The following is a 16,465-nucleotide window of genomic DNA, read 5'->3' as shown; positions in this document are numbered from 1 at the left end:
TAAGTCCCCTTTTAGCCTAAGGTCTTAAACGTTGAAAGTAGAAGGCCTCCTGTGGGAGGGGCCTTAGGCACAACCGGCCCATGTGCCTAAGGCCCCGCCCACAGGAGGGGCCTAAGACAACTGGGCCAATTCCGGTTGGGGGGGCTGGTCGTGGGGGGGTTGCATCCAGGGCAGAAGGGCCTGGGATCCCTCCTGCCCATATTTTAGTGCGGGGGGGGGGGGTTAGGGGGTGTCACCGGGCCAGGAGGTCTTGGGCTCCCTCCTGGCTGCATAGTGGGGGGAGGGAGGGGGGTTGGAGATCGCAGGGCCAGGAGGGCTTGCGCTCCCTCCTGGCCCCATCGGACTTGGCGGGAAGGGGGGGTTTGGGGATCACGAGGCAAGAGGGCTTGGGCTCTCTCTTGCCCCGAACATAATCGGGAGTTCGGGGTGCCACAGGGGCAAGAGGGCTTGGGCTCCCTCTTGCCCCGAGCGTAGTCAGAGAGTTGGGGTGCTGCCGGGGCAAGAGGGATTGGGCTCCCTGTTGCCCCAAACGTAATCGGGGTTTTGGGGGTGCTGTGGGGCAGGAGGGCTTGGGCTCCCTCCTGCCCTGATCGTTGTGGGGTAGAGGGTGGATCGCGGCAGAGGAGATGAGCCCTCTCTCCTGCCATGATCATTGCTGTAGGGGGTAGGCAGGTTGCTGGGACCACTGAGTTGATCGCAGCAGCCACGATCAGCTCAGCGGCTCCTTTTCGGCACTTATACCTGTTTTGACTTGGTCTAAGTCAAAACGTATAAGTGACGACTAGGCAACCTGCCTAAAGTTTTGGTTATACCTGTTCCACGCCTAGGTCTAGCTCAGCCCACTTCCCGCCCACCCTTTCCCCTCCTCTAAAAATGCCTCTTTTCTCTCTGTGTGTTTAGAGGCAGGGGAAAGGCCTAAGCTGGTTTTAGATATGTCTAAAACCAGCTTTGATTATGGGTACTTGGACGATCAGGCTTTTTGATCGTCCAAGTACCCATTTAGGCCACTTTTTTTTTTTTTATTATGAGCCCCATAGTTTATAAGTTGCAGTATCCATAGTCCTAGGCACTGTACAACCCTCCACCCTCCCCCCCCCCTTTTTTTATTTTTTTTTTTACTAAGCTGGGTTAGAGTTTCTACTGCAGCCCAGAACGCTAAATGCTCCAATACTCATAGAATTCTCATAAGAGTGTAGAGGCCTAAGAAGGTGTTAAATCCACAAGGAAGCAACTAGAAGAGGGGGGAAATTCGCATTCAACATCTTAAAAATAAAGGTTAAGACTTAAACTGCAATCTCCATTTTACCAGCAGCCAGTGCAATTGCTGCAATACTGGGGAGATATGTTCAAATTTCAATCTGAGAAACAATCCTTATCACATTCTGGGCTAATTGTAAAGGTTTCAATAAATGACCTGGTAAACCCAAGAACAATGCGTTTCAATAATCAAACGAAGGTATAATTATTGCATGGTAGCACAGTTACAAAATTCTCCCTAAACAAAAAGGTCCCTGTCCTCCTCAAGACTTTTAATTTAAAGAAATCTTCTTCACTAGACTTCTAAGATGACCCTCAAATGTAAGTGTAGAGTCTAACGAAATCCCCAGGTACTTTATTTCCTGAACAATTGGAATAATTGGGCACTGAAACAGGACTGTAACAAAGGCAGGCTGGTTTCTGTCACATAAGAATTACTGAATTAGTAAATGTCTAATAAATCCAGATATTTACTAGTGCAAAAATCGTTAAATTCAAAGAAGCAACACAGAGCAACAATATATAACAAAAATCTATCTTGGCTCTGTGCACAAGCTATTGAACCAAAAATGTACACAGAACTACCAAACCAGAAATGCACATCTCCTTGAAGTAACCTAGCACAACATCCCACAGGATTCAGTCATGACAGAACCAGATTCAATACTATCTGGAGAAGAATCTGTAAAGAGATTTCAAATAAACACAATATTTCAAAGAAAATGTTTCCTTCGCTCTAGGGAAAATAAAATAAAAATAGATGGCACGTAATGTAATATTCATAAGGCACTGTTGTGGAAACATTTTATATTTTATAACATATGGAGTTCCAAAACATGCACCATTATTTTGCCACATTTCATCAAATAGTGGCAAAATAAAATAGTGTGTCATTCTATCCTCAGCCATCACTCAGTCTCCCTCTCTCTCAAATACCTCCTTCCAGCCTTCGTGCAGTCCCTCTCTCTCATCTACCTGCAGCCTTCACCCAGTCTCTTTCCCCTCACCTGACTTCAGCAGAGTAAACAGTGGGATTCCTGATTCCCCACCATGATACGGCTCTCTGTAAGTCTGAGCAAGACTTGAAACTGTAAGACCAACCCACATTTCTGGCACTGCACAGCACAAATATATATAAATCTGAGTCATGGCAGGGAAGCAAGAATCTTGCTGTAAGCACCAAGCTTCTGAGGTCCAGAAAAAACACACTTGAAGGGACTGCGTTCTGGTCTCAGGGCCATAAGTTGGACAAGCCTGCTCTAGAGGGTTAAACTTGAGCCACACTGCTTCCCTGATCCTCAGGTACCCAAACTCAGCTTCAGCTTCCCTCCTGGATGACTCTTGCCTTAGGGCATCTTCCTCTCTCACTGACTCAGGGCATTTAACTCCCTCTCCCCTCCCTGCCCCTATGACTCAGCTTCCCCCTTGTCCCTCTGATTCGGCACACTAGCAGCACCTGAAGATGCTTGAACTGCACCAACAGTAATGGAATATTCTTTACCACACCATTTACATCCTTACAAGCAGGTGTTTACAAAATAGTGTTCAGACAAGATTTTGATAGTTACACATGCATGTACATGTCATTATTCTAAACATGCATGTGCATAATTGGTAAGTAAAGGTTAGCACCTATAATTATCCGCAAAGTAGTTTCTTCACATTAAGATCACCTAAAAGAAATCACATTCTATGGAAAATATTGGGTTCCTCTTGACTTTAAAGAGAGGCAAGAAAGTGTAATATTTGCATGTAGGAACCAACAGGCACAATTAGGGCTCCTTTAACTAAACCGTGATAGGGTTTTAACGCGCGGAATAGCGTGCACTAAATTGCCACCCACGCTAGACCTTAACGCCAGCATTAAGCTGGCGTTAGTTCTAGCCACGTAGCACGGGTTTAGCGTGTGCTAAAATGCTAACGCAGATTAGTAAAAGGAGCCCTTAGAAAAAGAAAAAAGGCAGTTCAGAGTATGTGAAAATGTCACCCACTGGGAAAGAGCACTTTAAATCAGATTGCCAAGTTTTCAGGGGTAGAAAATGCTGAATATAAACATGGATTTTTATGGTGACAGCAATGAAAAGGAACAGCATTAATTATTCTATAAAACTAATCTTACTAATTAGCATGCTAAAATTAATCACAGATCTGTCTTATTCCCTCTCTCCTTTTCAGGAAATTTTTTGGCTATGTGCCCACGTTAGTCAAATAAATGACAGCAAGCACACTTAATTTCTTGGATTTTATCATTTGCAAAATATCTTGCATGGACATTTTATTCTTGTAGAAACAAGTTAGAAAATTACCCCACTCCCACCTATGCTCTATATAGTCCTCAATGTTTGCTATCCAAAAACAGCCTTGTGGGGTTGGTCTATGTCAGGAAGACGGACCTGACTACCACAGGAATGGACCTTGGTACCACAAACAGCCAGGTAACACAGAAGAAAAGAAATGTGGAACTAGTCCCTGAACTTCCAAGAGTTAAAATCACAAAATTTATTGATGTGTAAAACCATTAAAATCAATCACAACAATATAAAAATGGAACTGCATAAACAATCACCAGACCCTACACGAGCCGTGTTTCGGCTTTACATAGCCTTCCTCAGGGTCCTTGAAATGCAGTAACAAAGGAATCAAAAGACAGTAGATCTGTGAAATGAGTGCCACATACTTTCTTGCAACTTCCGTAACTCGCTGTGAATGTTCGCTATAACATACAATCAAAAACCTAAAGCTAGAATACAAAACATTTTTCTCATAAAGATAAACTAGTGCATCGGTGTTTATACTTTCATTTTTTAAATCAGAATATTTCCATCTGATTTGAGATTATGATCTACCTAACCCATCTGATGGTATAAACCAGTGGTTCTCAACCCTGTCCTAGAGGACCACTAGGCCAGTCGGGTTTTCAGGATAGCCCTAATGAATATGCATGGAGCAGATTTGCATGCCTGGCACCTCCATTATATGCAGATCTCTCTCATGCATATTCATTAGGGCTATCCTGAAAACCTGACTGGCCTGGTGGTCCTCCAGGAGAGGGTTAGGAACCACTGGTATAAACTATCTGGCCCAATATTCAAAGCGATTTAAGCGGGCAGAATCCTTTCCTGCCTGCTTAAGTCACTTACTATCACCTAATTAGGGGTATATCAAGAGCACTTAAACCGGACATTGCCATTGAATATCCCCACAGACTGAACTATAAAAAAGTGCACAGGACAGGGGTGGCACTGGGGGGAAGTACTGGGGAGGAGTAAGGGCTTATGTAAGTGCTGGCAATATTAAGTGCTGGCACCCGCTCAGCTATGTGGTGTCCAACACTGAATATCGTCCAAGAACCACATGATTATTGTTGGCCCTGAAATTGCCCTGATCTCCTTCTTGACTTCCCAAAAAGGCCTATACCCCTCCTAACTCCTACCTCCAGCATGCAATACCTAGAGCCCTTCTCTTCCCCCAGAACAAGGACCCCCCCCACCTCCAAGCCCCTCAGATCTAGATAGGTCACCTGAAGTCCCTGGTGATCCATGGAGTTCATTGGGGGAAGAAGCAAAGCCCCCTCACTCCTGCCCCTTGCAAATGGCTGCCCGTGACCTTGCTAATGGTTAGTGTGAACACTAAATGAATCAAATGATGCACTTTATTATCTAAACAAAGGAAAAAAGACCTCAAAGAACCCTAGGTGCTGAATCAATTGAAAGACACCATTTAGGGGTTTAAGGGTAGTATCACTGGTCAAAACCTCTGTTCTAATTTATATTTATAAATTTTTTATTTTCTTTTTCTTACTTTTACTATTCTTATTTTAAATTATTTTTCTGTCTTCTTTATTTTTGAAAAATTATTGCAATGCTGGTTTTCTCTCATATTCAAGTAATTAACGGAGGATCAGCAACCACATTCAAGATCAACCAACTGTTTTTGATGTGCGGCACACTTCAAGGAAATACAACAAACTGGGCACTTATCTTATTGTCCCGACGGAGACCAAATCCATTTCATACTATGCTGGCTTCTTCAGAGGAAGTGTTCAGATATTATTAGTATTCATACCACTGAATAAATAATTGTTAAATCTTATCCCATGGTCACCACTTTCTTTCTCCAAAAGCCCTTCTCCTTCCCCCTAGAACAAGGACCCCCCACCCCCAAGCACCTTATATCTAGAGAGGTCCCCCGGGCTTATCTGAAGTCCATGGTGGCCCATGGAGTTTATTGGGGGTAGAAGCAAAGCCCCTTCGCTCCTGCCCCTTGTAAATGTGACCTCTTGCGGTAGTTCATGGTGCTTTGTTTACAATTTAACATCCATACTTGAAAGTTTTTTTGGGGGGGGGTCACAAACAGGGGGGAAACCAAAAAACAAATCACTAGGACGAAACATAAAAGGATTTAGATATTAGGAATGAAAGAAGGTGTTACAATTTTTCTGAAGGTGGGAAAGGGAGAGACGGATGGGCAAAACAAAAGGGAGGAAAGCACGGCTAAGAAAATAGGGGGGGGGGACTGTGGAAAGGCTTGAGAGAAAACATGTGCTTTAAAACAGCCTTTGAATATTTTATGAGAAAGTTCAACTTTGATTGAAAGGGGGAGGACATGCCAGAGTGGGTGCAATGACACTGAAACAGTTATTCTAAAATGAATCAAGCCAAAGAAGGTGAAAACTGGTGCTGTTAGGATGAGAAGTTTTGAAAGAAAAGATAGAAGGACAGAATGTAGGGTCTGATGTACATGTAAGGTCAGATGTTTAAAGAGGATTTGAAAAGAAGCTGGAAGACAGTGTTCCAGAATAAATAAAGGTTTAATGTGGTCATGTATAATTCTGTACAAGCTGTAGATGGAAAATTTGAGATGTTGGCAGACTATGATATAAAGAAGTACAGTAATCAAGCTTAGTAATGGGAAGGGCAAGGAGAAGAATCCCGAAGAAAGAAATATCAAGCTGAGGGAATTGACTGAAGTAAAAAAACAACAACCCAAAACCCCAATCTATGTTGTAACATGGATGGATTTTAGGTAGTGTGGATGGTGATACTGCTTCCATTTCTTCTCTCAGGGGCCTGCCTTGTGCCTTTGCCGTTGACAAGGTGGACCTGACTCCACAATATGTGTGTATATATATATAAATATATTGGGAGGAGGAAGGCAATAGGCCACCCGTGCCTACACCACTGAGGACAAAACTGTGGTTCATTTTGTATAATAAGGTAATCTCTGTCTAATTTAATTATTTCTAGTTCTGGTCTGGTAGTTGTGTTTGTCATCCTAGAAACCAGTTCCCAGCAGAAGCTACCAAGGGAAGCAGCCTCACACCAAGCCCCACTGGGTTCAGAGCAGGAAAGAGGACCAGTATCTGCCACAGCATAGCCCTGACGCAGCCTGAGGGCAAAATGTGGCCACGTCAGCAATCAAGGAACCATTTACAGCATTGCAGAAAAGACAGGATCCCTGAGCAAGGCTTATATTGCCGAAACACGGCCCATGTTGGGTCTAGGTTCCAGTGCCTGTTTGTTCATTTGCACATGTTTGAAATAAAGTATTTTGCATTTTAAATCCTGGTTCCAAGGACTGGCTCCACTTAGTGTTTTGTGGTCATCCTGGAACAGCAATATTTACAATGTTTTAGGAACCACAGAAGGGCATTTTTAAAAGGCTGTCCAAGTCAGAATGTCCACCTCACTTGTATTTTCAAACAGGATACAGCCTTTTGAAACATACATGAGATGGACGTCCATGTGCTGGAAACATCCAGCATGAACATCCATTTTATAAATTGAAATCTCCAAACTATGAACAAAGGGAAAACAAGGGACATGGACATGCAAGTGGCAGCATAGGAACATCCAGCTTAGAAATGGCCATGCAAATATCCATGCATAGCAGAGGGAGAAGCCTAGTGATTAGTGAACTGTAGACTAAAGGATACAGGTTCAAATCTCACTTTAGCTAATTTTGTTTTATAATTGTGAGCCCTCCAGGAATAGAAAATACCTACTGAATGAATGCACTCCATTTCAAGTCTTCAGGCTTGCTGGTGTCATATATTTATATATTAGGAACAGTTTCTGTTTCTGGAGGGCTCACAATTAAAAAAAAAAAAAAAATCAAAGTGGGATTGGAACCTGGGTCCCTTGGTTTAGAGTTTACTGCACTAACCACTCATCTACTCCTCAATGCTGCTTGATTTTTTTTTTTTTTTAGTATGCCTATAATACCTGAAGCTGTGGTAGAGCTTCGCTTTCAGGAGAGAGAGATGGGGACAGAAAGCACTGGGGAATAAAGAAGGTATCATGCCTTGATCCCTCCAGTGCAGTGGTCTCAAACTCAAACCCTTTGCAGGGCCACATTTTGGATTTGTAGGTACTTGAAAAGCCTCAGAAAAAAAATAGTTAATATCTTATTAAAGAAATGACAATTTTGCGTGAGGTAAAACTCTTTATAGCTTATAAATTTTTCCTTTTGCCTATGTCTTAATAATAATATTGTAATGTATACCTAAGAGACATATGAACAAGAAACTGTTTTATTTTACTTTTGCGATTATGATAAACATACTGAGGGCCTCAAAATAGTACTTGGCGGGGGCCGCATGTGGCCCCCCGGGCCGCGGGTTTGAGACCACTGCTGCAGTGGATAGCTGCTCAGAGAACCTTTCTGTAACCTGAATGCACCTGATTACAATATCCTTCTTTTTAGACAATGATCTTTCTTTCAGTCCAGGATATTCTGGATATTCAGATTTTGGGCCCTCCTTAGTCCTGCCCAAAATATAACCCCCTTGCTATATGGATGCTGTGCAATATTGAATGCTCACGTCCTACCTTTGCAAAATTGTGATTTGGACATCCCTGCAAAACATGAACAGAGATTTGAAAATAAGCTCCTTAGTATGTGATTTAATCTCTATTGACTTTTCATTTGGTATCCCGGGCAACTTTGTTCTTTAGAAATATTAATTAAGGAAGAAATTGAATGAAGATAATTTTAAAAATGTTATCCTCTTTCTCTGAATATAAAGCCTTAAACATATGACAACCACATATCACTATACTGTTCAACTTCTTTGTGGGTGACAGTAAATATTCTTTGTGAAAATACAGTGTGGCTGCAAGACCTCACACAAGTGTGAAGACTCACATGCAGGCTACAGGAAAAAGCCAAGGGTAGTTTATTTATGTACATAAAAGGGGTTGTTGTTAGATCTCTTACTTCACATGTTTAGTCCTTTTAAGTAGAACATCTCTCTCTATATACAGTCCCAGTCAATAATCTTCCTGGGGCTGGATCTTAGCCAGGTCCAAACACTCTAGCAGCTAATGCTACCTCAGGTCTTTTCTGGATATATTCTTTAGGAATACACTGCAATGTTCTCTCCTACCTTGGCAGTCTTCTGTCCATGTATCATTAACCTCTGGAGCAGGACCAGCATTAGGGGAGGGCAAACAGGACAGCTGGTCTGGATCCCCTAGCCCCAGAGGGCCCCGCAGTCTGGTCATCTCTTCCTCTTCAGTCCATCACCCTTGCCTCCCCTCCCCTCACGTCCCCTTCCTGATCTCCTTTCAACATCCAAATGTTCCTTTTCAGAGGGACCCTGATGCGGTAGCAATTCTCAAAAGATGGCAGCGGATGCCCCAAAGCTTTCCTTCTGCCACGTTCTGCCCAGGCAGAAAGAGGAAGTTGCATCGGGGGGGGGGGGGGGGCAGATCATGGCAGAGGGAAAGCTTCAAGGCAACCTCTGGCAGCTTGTGAGAATGGCTGCTGCACCAGGGTCCCTCTGAAAAGGAACATTTGGATGATGAAAGGAGACAGGGAAGGTGAGGGGAAGTGAGAGAGATGGACAGAAGGGGAAGAGATGTCCGGACCGCAGGCCTCCTGGAGCTGTTTTAAGTGGGCCCAGGGGAGGGATAAGAAAGATGGGAAAATGCAGATTAGAGATGGGGGAAGGGACAAGAAAAATAAATTATGAGAGAGAGAGATGTGAACAATGGAATGAAGGAATTACAAGGGATTAGGGGGAAGGGGTAAAACACGGACCTGACGGACCTGGCGGATCTAAAACCGCACGTCCTTAAAAATTTGAGGTCCGTCTCCGTGCCACTTGTAGTTTCTGTCTCTTACAGACCTCTATGACATTTTAGCTCTGACGGATCCATCTCAGCATAGGGAGGGGAAAGTATTAGGATCCATCAGAACTAAAATGTCATAGAGGTCTGTTAGAGCCAGAGACTAAAAGTGGTGTGGACCTCAGATTTTAGGAAACTGGTTCAAAAGATTCGTTTTAGAGCTGCTCCAGCACTAGTCTCTGGCTCTGACAGACCTCTATGACATTTTAGCGCTGACGGATCCTAATACTTTCCCCTCCCTATGCTAAGACGGATCCATCAGAACTAAAATGTCATAGAGGTCTGTAAGAGACAGAAACTACAAGTGGCACGGAGACGGACTTCAGATTTTTAAGGACGTGTGGTTTTAGATCCGCGAGGTCCGTCAGGTCCGTGAGGTCCGCGTTTTCCCTTCCCGGGATTAGGCAGTTCTCAGATTTGGAGAGGGACAGAGGTAAACTGTAGGATCAAGACATTCCTCCTCAAAACCCCCCTTCCAGCAGGTAGACATGCATTATTTTCCTCTCCCACCTCCTATGATCCAAGCTTTCTCTCCTTTCCTTCCTCCCCACTGTCTGGTGTATCTTTTCCTTTCTGCAGGGTCCATCATTGTGCAGAGAGAAAGCTTCCGGGTCGGCAAGAGGAGAAGCCAGACTGTGGGGAAGAGAGAAAGGAGAGATGTTGGACTGCATAGTTTGTGGGATGGGGAGAGTGCCAGACAGTATATGCTCTGCCTTTGGGTGAGCCCAAACAAAAATGGACGCAGTCCCACCCCCATGATTACACACATGGGAGGGGAAAGAATGGCAGAGATGTTGAACTAAAGAGGGACAAGCAGGCCTGGGGAGGGGAAGATGCTGAATGGAAGGACAGTCAGGAAGAACAAGAAATATGTTGGAGCAGGGGTTGAGAGGGAGGAAGGAGAAATGTTGGATGGGAGCGGGAGGAATGAGGGCTAGATTATAGGGTGTGAGGAGGAAAGAACAACAGGAAAGAGAGCAGGAGCAATGTTGGACCATAAGGAGAAGGGAAGAGAGAGGAGGTAAGATGATGGATCATGGGAGGAGGGAAGAGAGATGAACTAGGAAGATAGTTAAGGAAAAAGGACAGGCATTATCAGGCCATGAGAGAGAGAGAGGAGATGCTAGGCTAGAAGAATGGAGGGAGAGGATGAACGAGAGGAGGAGAGTGAATACAGAAGTAAAGTGGTAATGAGGAGTAGATGAAAGAAAGGTATAGCAGACTTGGGAAGGTGTGGAATGGGAAACTGGAAAGCTATAGCATGAGAATTTCTAAGCGGTTTTACAATAAAATTTCTGCGTCAGTTTTCGTGGGACTCCCAAGACTCACGAGAACTGATGCAGGCATTGAGGAAGCAGTGCAGGGTGGTCTGGACGCTGAAAAGATCATTCCTGCCCTGCACCACAGCCATGACATTGCAGGAGGCAGCCAATGAAAGTAAGGTATTTACCGGGGGGGGGGGGGGAAATGTATATGGGGGGGATGTATAGGCCCCCCCATGTGGTTTTAAAACTCTTAGATAAGCCGCAGCTTGTAACATGGGGAGGCTTATCTAAGAGTTTTAAAACATGTATAGGCATTTTTTGTGGCCTATACACTGGGGCGGCCTATATGCGGGAAAATATGGTACATGGACATTACGGGCTAACAGAATTTCAGGAGGTAGGCAGGAGGAAATACAGTTTTAAAACAGGATAGGATGACGTAAAAGAGTAATACAAATAGGTGGGAGAATTAACGTCTGTGAAAGTGGATGGAAACAGGTTTCAAGTTTCAGGTTTATTTAAAAATTTGATTTGATTGCATATTCCAATGCGATTTACAAATAAACCAAATGCATCTTTTCCAGACGTACATTTACGGTGTCTCTCTTTGTCATGACTTGCGCCTACTTAGTGCTTTAGGTTGCCTAATGCCACTTCCAGCATTAGCCAGACCAACAATGGCATTAGGCGGCCTAAAGCAGCTATGGAGCTGCGATTCCGGCACCAACCTTTTAGGCGCTGGTAGACGCCTTGAAACTCAGTTAAAAACATCATTTAAATAGCATTTTTCACTGAGCTTGGGCACCTACCAGTGCAAAAAAAATCGGTGCTGGTTAGTGAACCCATGTCCTTAAGCTTCTACGCTGATGCTAAATTATACAATAGATTAGAGAGCTCTTCAATTACTACAATTAATTATATATAGCGCTACCAGACTGTACAGCAGTGGTATTCAACCCAGTCCTCAGTGACCACCTGGCTAGTCGGATTTTCAAAGTCTCTATTACCTGAAAACCCAACTGGCCAGATGGTCCCTGAGGACTAGGTTGAATACCACTGCTGTAAAGAGTCACAAAGGAGACAGTCCCTACTCAAAGGAGCTTACAATCTAAACAGAAAGACAGACAAACAGGGTGCAATGGATACAGTCAGAGGGAATGGTTAATCTGCTGGCTAGGACAGTGGGAAATAGGGTTATGGATTGAAGGCTACATCAAAAAGGTGGGTTTTCAGTCTGATTTTAAATGGGAATGGAAGGGGCGTGGTGGACAAACTCAGGTAGTTTATTTGAGGCATAACAGGCAGCTAGGTGAAAGGAACATAGTCTGGAATTGACAGTGGAGGAGAAGGGTACAGCTAAGAGTGGGGTTGCCAGATTTTACTATAGTAAAATCCGGACCCCTAGACCCATCCCCCAAGTCTACCCGTCCCGTTAGGCCCCCAGCCCTGTCCCGAATCCTGCCTTAGTCCCTCTCCCCCGCTGCCTGCTCTCGTCGGGCAGGAGGAAATCCATGCATGCTGGGCTACGGAAATAGGGGAAGGAAAGAGAGGAGAGAGTGTTAGGGGGAAGAGAAGAGAAATAGATGCTAGCATGAGGGATGGGGATGGGGATAGGGGGTGGTAGAAGAGATGCCAAGACCTGTGGACAAATAAGGAAGAGGGAGAGGTGCTGTACTCGCAAGGGGGAGACAGAACAGATAGGAGCACTTGACTGACCCCTGGGGTGGGGGGCAGGAGAGAGGGAAGAGAAAGGGAGTGCTGCTGGCTTAAGAAAGGAGGGACAGGAGGGAAATTAGAGAGAGGGAGAGATGCTGGCATGGGGGAAGGTATAAGGATACAAGATATATGTTGGACAGGACAAGAATAGAGTCAGAGAGAAGGGAGATGTTCAACATGGTGGGAGGACAGGGCCAAGGACACAGGGACAATGCTGGGCAGGGCAGATAGGGACCGAGAAAAGATGGATAGTGGAAATGCAGAGAAAAGAAATGCCATATGGACATGGAGACCTTGGCAAGACAGCTAGGAATAGAAAGGAAATGAAAGCAGAAACTGGGACCAAACAATAAGAAAAATAAAATAATCAAAGGGGGGTGGGGGAATTATTTTCTATTTATTGATTAGAATAAGTATGTTTTGGGCATGTACATCTACCAGAAGTGATTTAGACATAGCTGGGGCCTGTAAGAAAAAACAGCTTTCTCTAGCATTGCAGAATAATCTTCAGCTTTGAGATGGGCCATCCTTGGCATCTCTGTAGCTGGGAGGGCAGATTGGAGGTGCTCTGAGGTAGAGGGAAAGGAGGGGAATCAGAAGTACTTGGGGGTGGAAGGGGAGTTTGAAAATTCTCTGGATGGTGAGAGGGAGAATAGGAGGTGCTCTGGTTCAAGACAGACAGCTATGCAGGTGCCAGCTGATATTCAGTGCCAGCATCTACATAGCTAAGCGAGCAAAGCTAGGAGTGCTATTTATGTAGTCCTATTTGGTCACTTAGCTATATAGGCACCAACACTGAATTCGCCGGCACCCATATAGCTACCAGCTCCTCCCCCAACTTTGCCTTGAAATGCTTCTCACTGGCCCACTTCAAAAATGGCCAGTTAAACTTCTGCTTGCTTAAGTCATTTTGAACTGTTACTTTGGAGGAAAGGTGAGAGAGGGGAGATATGATAGAGACGTTTAAATACCTACGTAATATAAATGCTCATGAATCGATTCTCTTTAATTTGAAAGAAAACTCTGCAATGAGAGGGCATAGGATGAAGTTAAGAAGTGATAGGCTCCGGAGTAATCTAAGGAAATACTTTTTTACATAAAGGGTGGTAGATGCATGGAACAGTCTCCCAGAAGAGGTGGTGGAGACAGAGGCTGTGTCTGAATTCAAAAGGGCCTGGGATAGGCACCTGGGATCTCTCGGAGAGAGAAAGAGATAATGGTTACTGCGCATAGGCAGACTAGATGGGCCATTTGGCCTTTATCTGCCGTCATGTTTCTATGTTACACAGAGTGTATTATATTTTTCCCTTTTCTGTGTAGATTTCACTGCTATTCAATGCACTTCATTTTTCACACAATCATTGAGATGCTAGCTGTGATCCGAAAAGTTAAATGAGTATGAATTCTTCCTAGGCAAAGTAAATTGTGCAGTGAATGAACTTAAGAGCATACATAACTACAAAGTGAAGTTTATATGCCAAACTGTAAAGTGGAGGTTGCCAACAGTGTAAGTATCATGACAATCAGTGTAACAAACAAACTACATAGCTTAATAAAGAGGGAGGTGTAGACATCATTATCCACTCTACAATTAGTGTCACTAAAATATCATTACCTCCGTCTGACTCATTTTAAGACTTTGTTTATAGAATTTTCTTCTACTAGAGCATGCTATTTATTGATGGTTTACCACCCTCCTGGAGGCAGCCCTCCATTTTCTTGTGGGAGATATGATTGATGATTTAAATGTCAGGTGTTCTAATCTCGTACTCTAAGAGAACTGTAATCTGCATGAAGACAACTCGAAGTTCCAAGTAAAAAGGGTTTCCTTTTCCTTCTATTGAATGTTGTTTTTTTATTGACACATCAAGTCATCTACCTCACAGGAGAGGTTACCTTTCAGATTTAAATTTTCACAGCTGGTTCAGTGACTTAAAAGTCTGTATATCCACACATCTTTATCCAAGACGGGCCATTATATTCACTCTTCACTTGCCTGGAGTTTCTCACTCCTCAAAGAAGTCATCTAACTTGGCTACCTTGGATCCACTTAAGGTGTCATCTCTGATCACAATATTCGTCACAGATTTTATTAACCACCAACTGTAAAACCAGGTCACTCTGCTGAATTCATATCTATTAATAGGGCCAGAGTATCCATAATAGACTGTCCCGAATTTTCCAGTTGTAATCTTTCCTGGATCATGAAGATCTCTGTGTGTGTTAATGCCAGGCTTGCCATGTGCAACCAACCAGACAAATCCACATCAACAGTTCTGCAAAGATCACTATTTCACTTATAAATCCAAAATTCAGCTAGTCAAAAGGAACAATTATTTCACTTTACTCAAACAGCACAAAAACTGCCTGGAGTGAAGAAGTAGATTAATGTCTAGAAACATAGAAGCATAGAAAAGGAAGGTAGAAAAAGTCCATGCTTCCCATCCAGTTGGCCAATAAATACCATCTACTATCCCGTTCTCTCTTATGCACTCGTTCCATGCTTTCTTGAAGTCAGACAGGCACTCGTATACAGTAGGATCTCTAAGAAGGAGGAAGGGATAGAAAACCCTGGTAATCCTTGTTCAAATTCCACTGCTGCTCATTATGGTCTTTGGTAAGTCATGTCAGTCTCTATTGTCTCAGGTGAAAACTTAGGAGGTAATTCTAAAAGGTGGTGATTAGATTAAGGAACCACAGTGGGGTGAGTTTAGTGACAAAACCTGTTACTACTGCTACTAATATTTATTATTTCTATAGCGCTACCAGGCACACGCAGCGCTGTGTGCTAAAAATGGTTAGAGACAGTTCCTGCTTGAAAGAACTTACAATCTAATTATGACAGACACAGAGAACCAAGGTGAATTTATACATGATACTTAGTGGGAATTACAAGGGACTTAAGAGGTGGAGGGGGCAGAGAATGACAACATGCTTTACAGGTTGGCAGGGCAGGACTTAAATGCAGCTTCAATAAAGTGGACTTTCAGCCTGGGCTTAAGTCTACCAACCTGCCCTACAATGAGTAGGGCAGGTTGTTCCAGGCATATAGTGCAGCAAGGTAGATTAGACAGAGTTGGGAGTAAGCAGTAGAGGAGAAGGGTACTGACAAGAGAGACTCACCTGATGAACAGAGTTGCCAGGGCAGAGTATAGAGACAAGTAAGGAGAGATACTGGGGAGCTGCAGAATGCGCTTGTAGGTCATAAGAGGAATTTGAACTGTATGCGGAAATGAACAGGGAGTCAATGAAGCGACTTGAGGAGAGGGATAACATGAGCATCACAACACTGGCAGAATACGAGATGCGCAGCAGAATTCTGAACAGACAGAAGGGGAGAGAGATGGCTTAAGTGAAAGACCCATAAGAAGCATGTTACCGTAGTCCAGGCCAGAGGTGACGAGAGCGTGGATGAGGGTATTGGCAGTGTGCTCAGAAAGGAAAGGCTGGATTTTAGCAATGTTGCAGAGAAAGAAACAGGTTTTTGCGATCTGTTGCGAAGAGAAGGAAAGATACGAGTCAAAGATGTTACAGAACATAAGCACAAAAGGGCCATTTCTGTTAACGATGTCTACATTTGTAGGCGCCTACAATGTAGACGCCTAGACATGTCAATCACACATTAGGCATCACTAACAGAATTACACCTACATTGTAGGTATGTCTAATGTAGGCCAGGGTTTACCTCACCTAAAATGTAGGCACAATTTGTTAGCGACACCTAGCAGCACCTAACTTAAAAAATACCCTAATTCGCTCCTAACCATGCCTACATGGTGGTAAGTGCCTGAGTGTAGGCACTTACCACCCAATTAACCTTAATTTTTTTGGCCATTATGAGCTTGTTAAAACTCATTAATGATGCCATTAACTCTAATTTTGAAACTGAGTTTTATTTTTGTAAGCGCCTACATTTTAGATGCCTACATTGCAAGCACCACTTATAGAATTTCACCCAAAGTGGCTTTGGGGTGCCAAAATTTAGGCAAGCCCACTTATGCCAGATCCATGTTTGGCACAAGTTGTTACACCTAAGTACACCATGTAGTTTGCTCATCTAACGGTATTCTATAAGTCAGGGCTGCCCAAGTCCGG

At 43.7% G+C, this 16,465-nt stretch overlaps 1 protein-coding gene across 2 annotated transcripts in view; it reads right to left on the bottom strand.

The window, feature by feature from the left end:
- DOK6 (docking protein 6) overlaps nucleotides 1-16,465 on the bottom strand; it is a 724,151-nt gene that overhangs the window by 113,782 nt on the left and 593,904 nt on the right. The window lies entirely within an intron of this gene.

This window comes from Geotrypetes seraphini, chromosome 2 (genome assembly GCF_902459505.1).
Source record: "Geotrypetes seraphini chromosome 2, aGeoSer1.1, whole genome shotgun sequence".
In the NCBI taxonomy this organism is placed as follows: Eukaryota; Metazoa; Chordata; class Amphibia; order Gymnophiona; family Dermophiidae; genus Geotrypetes; species Geotrypetes seraphini.
Note: the sequence above shows the minus strand (reverse complement) of the source record. Positions and strands in the feature narration are given on the sequence as shown.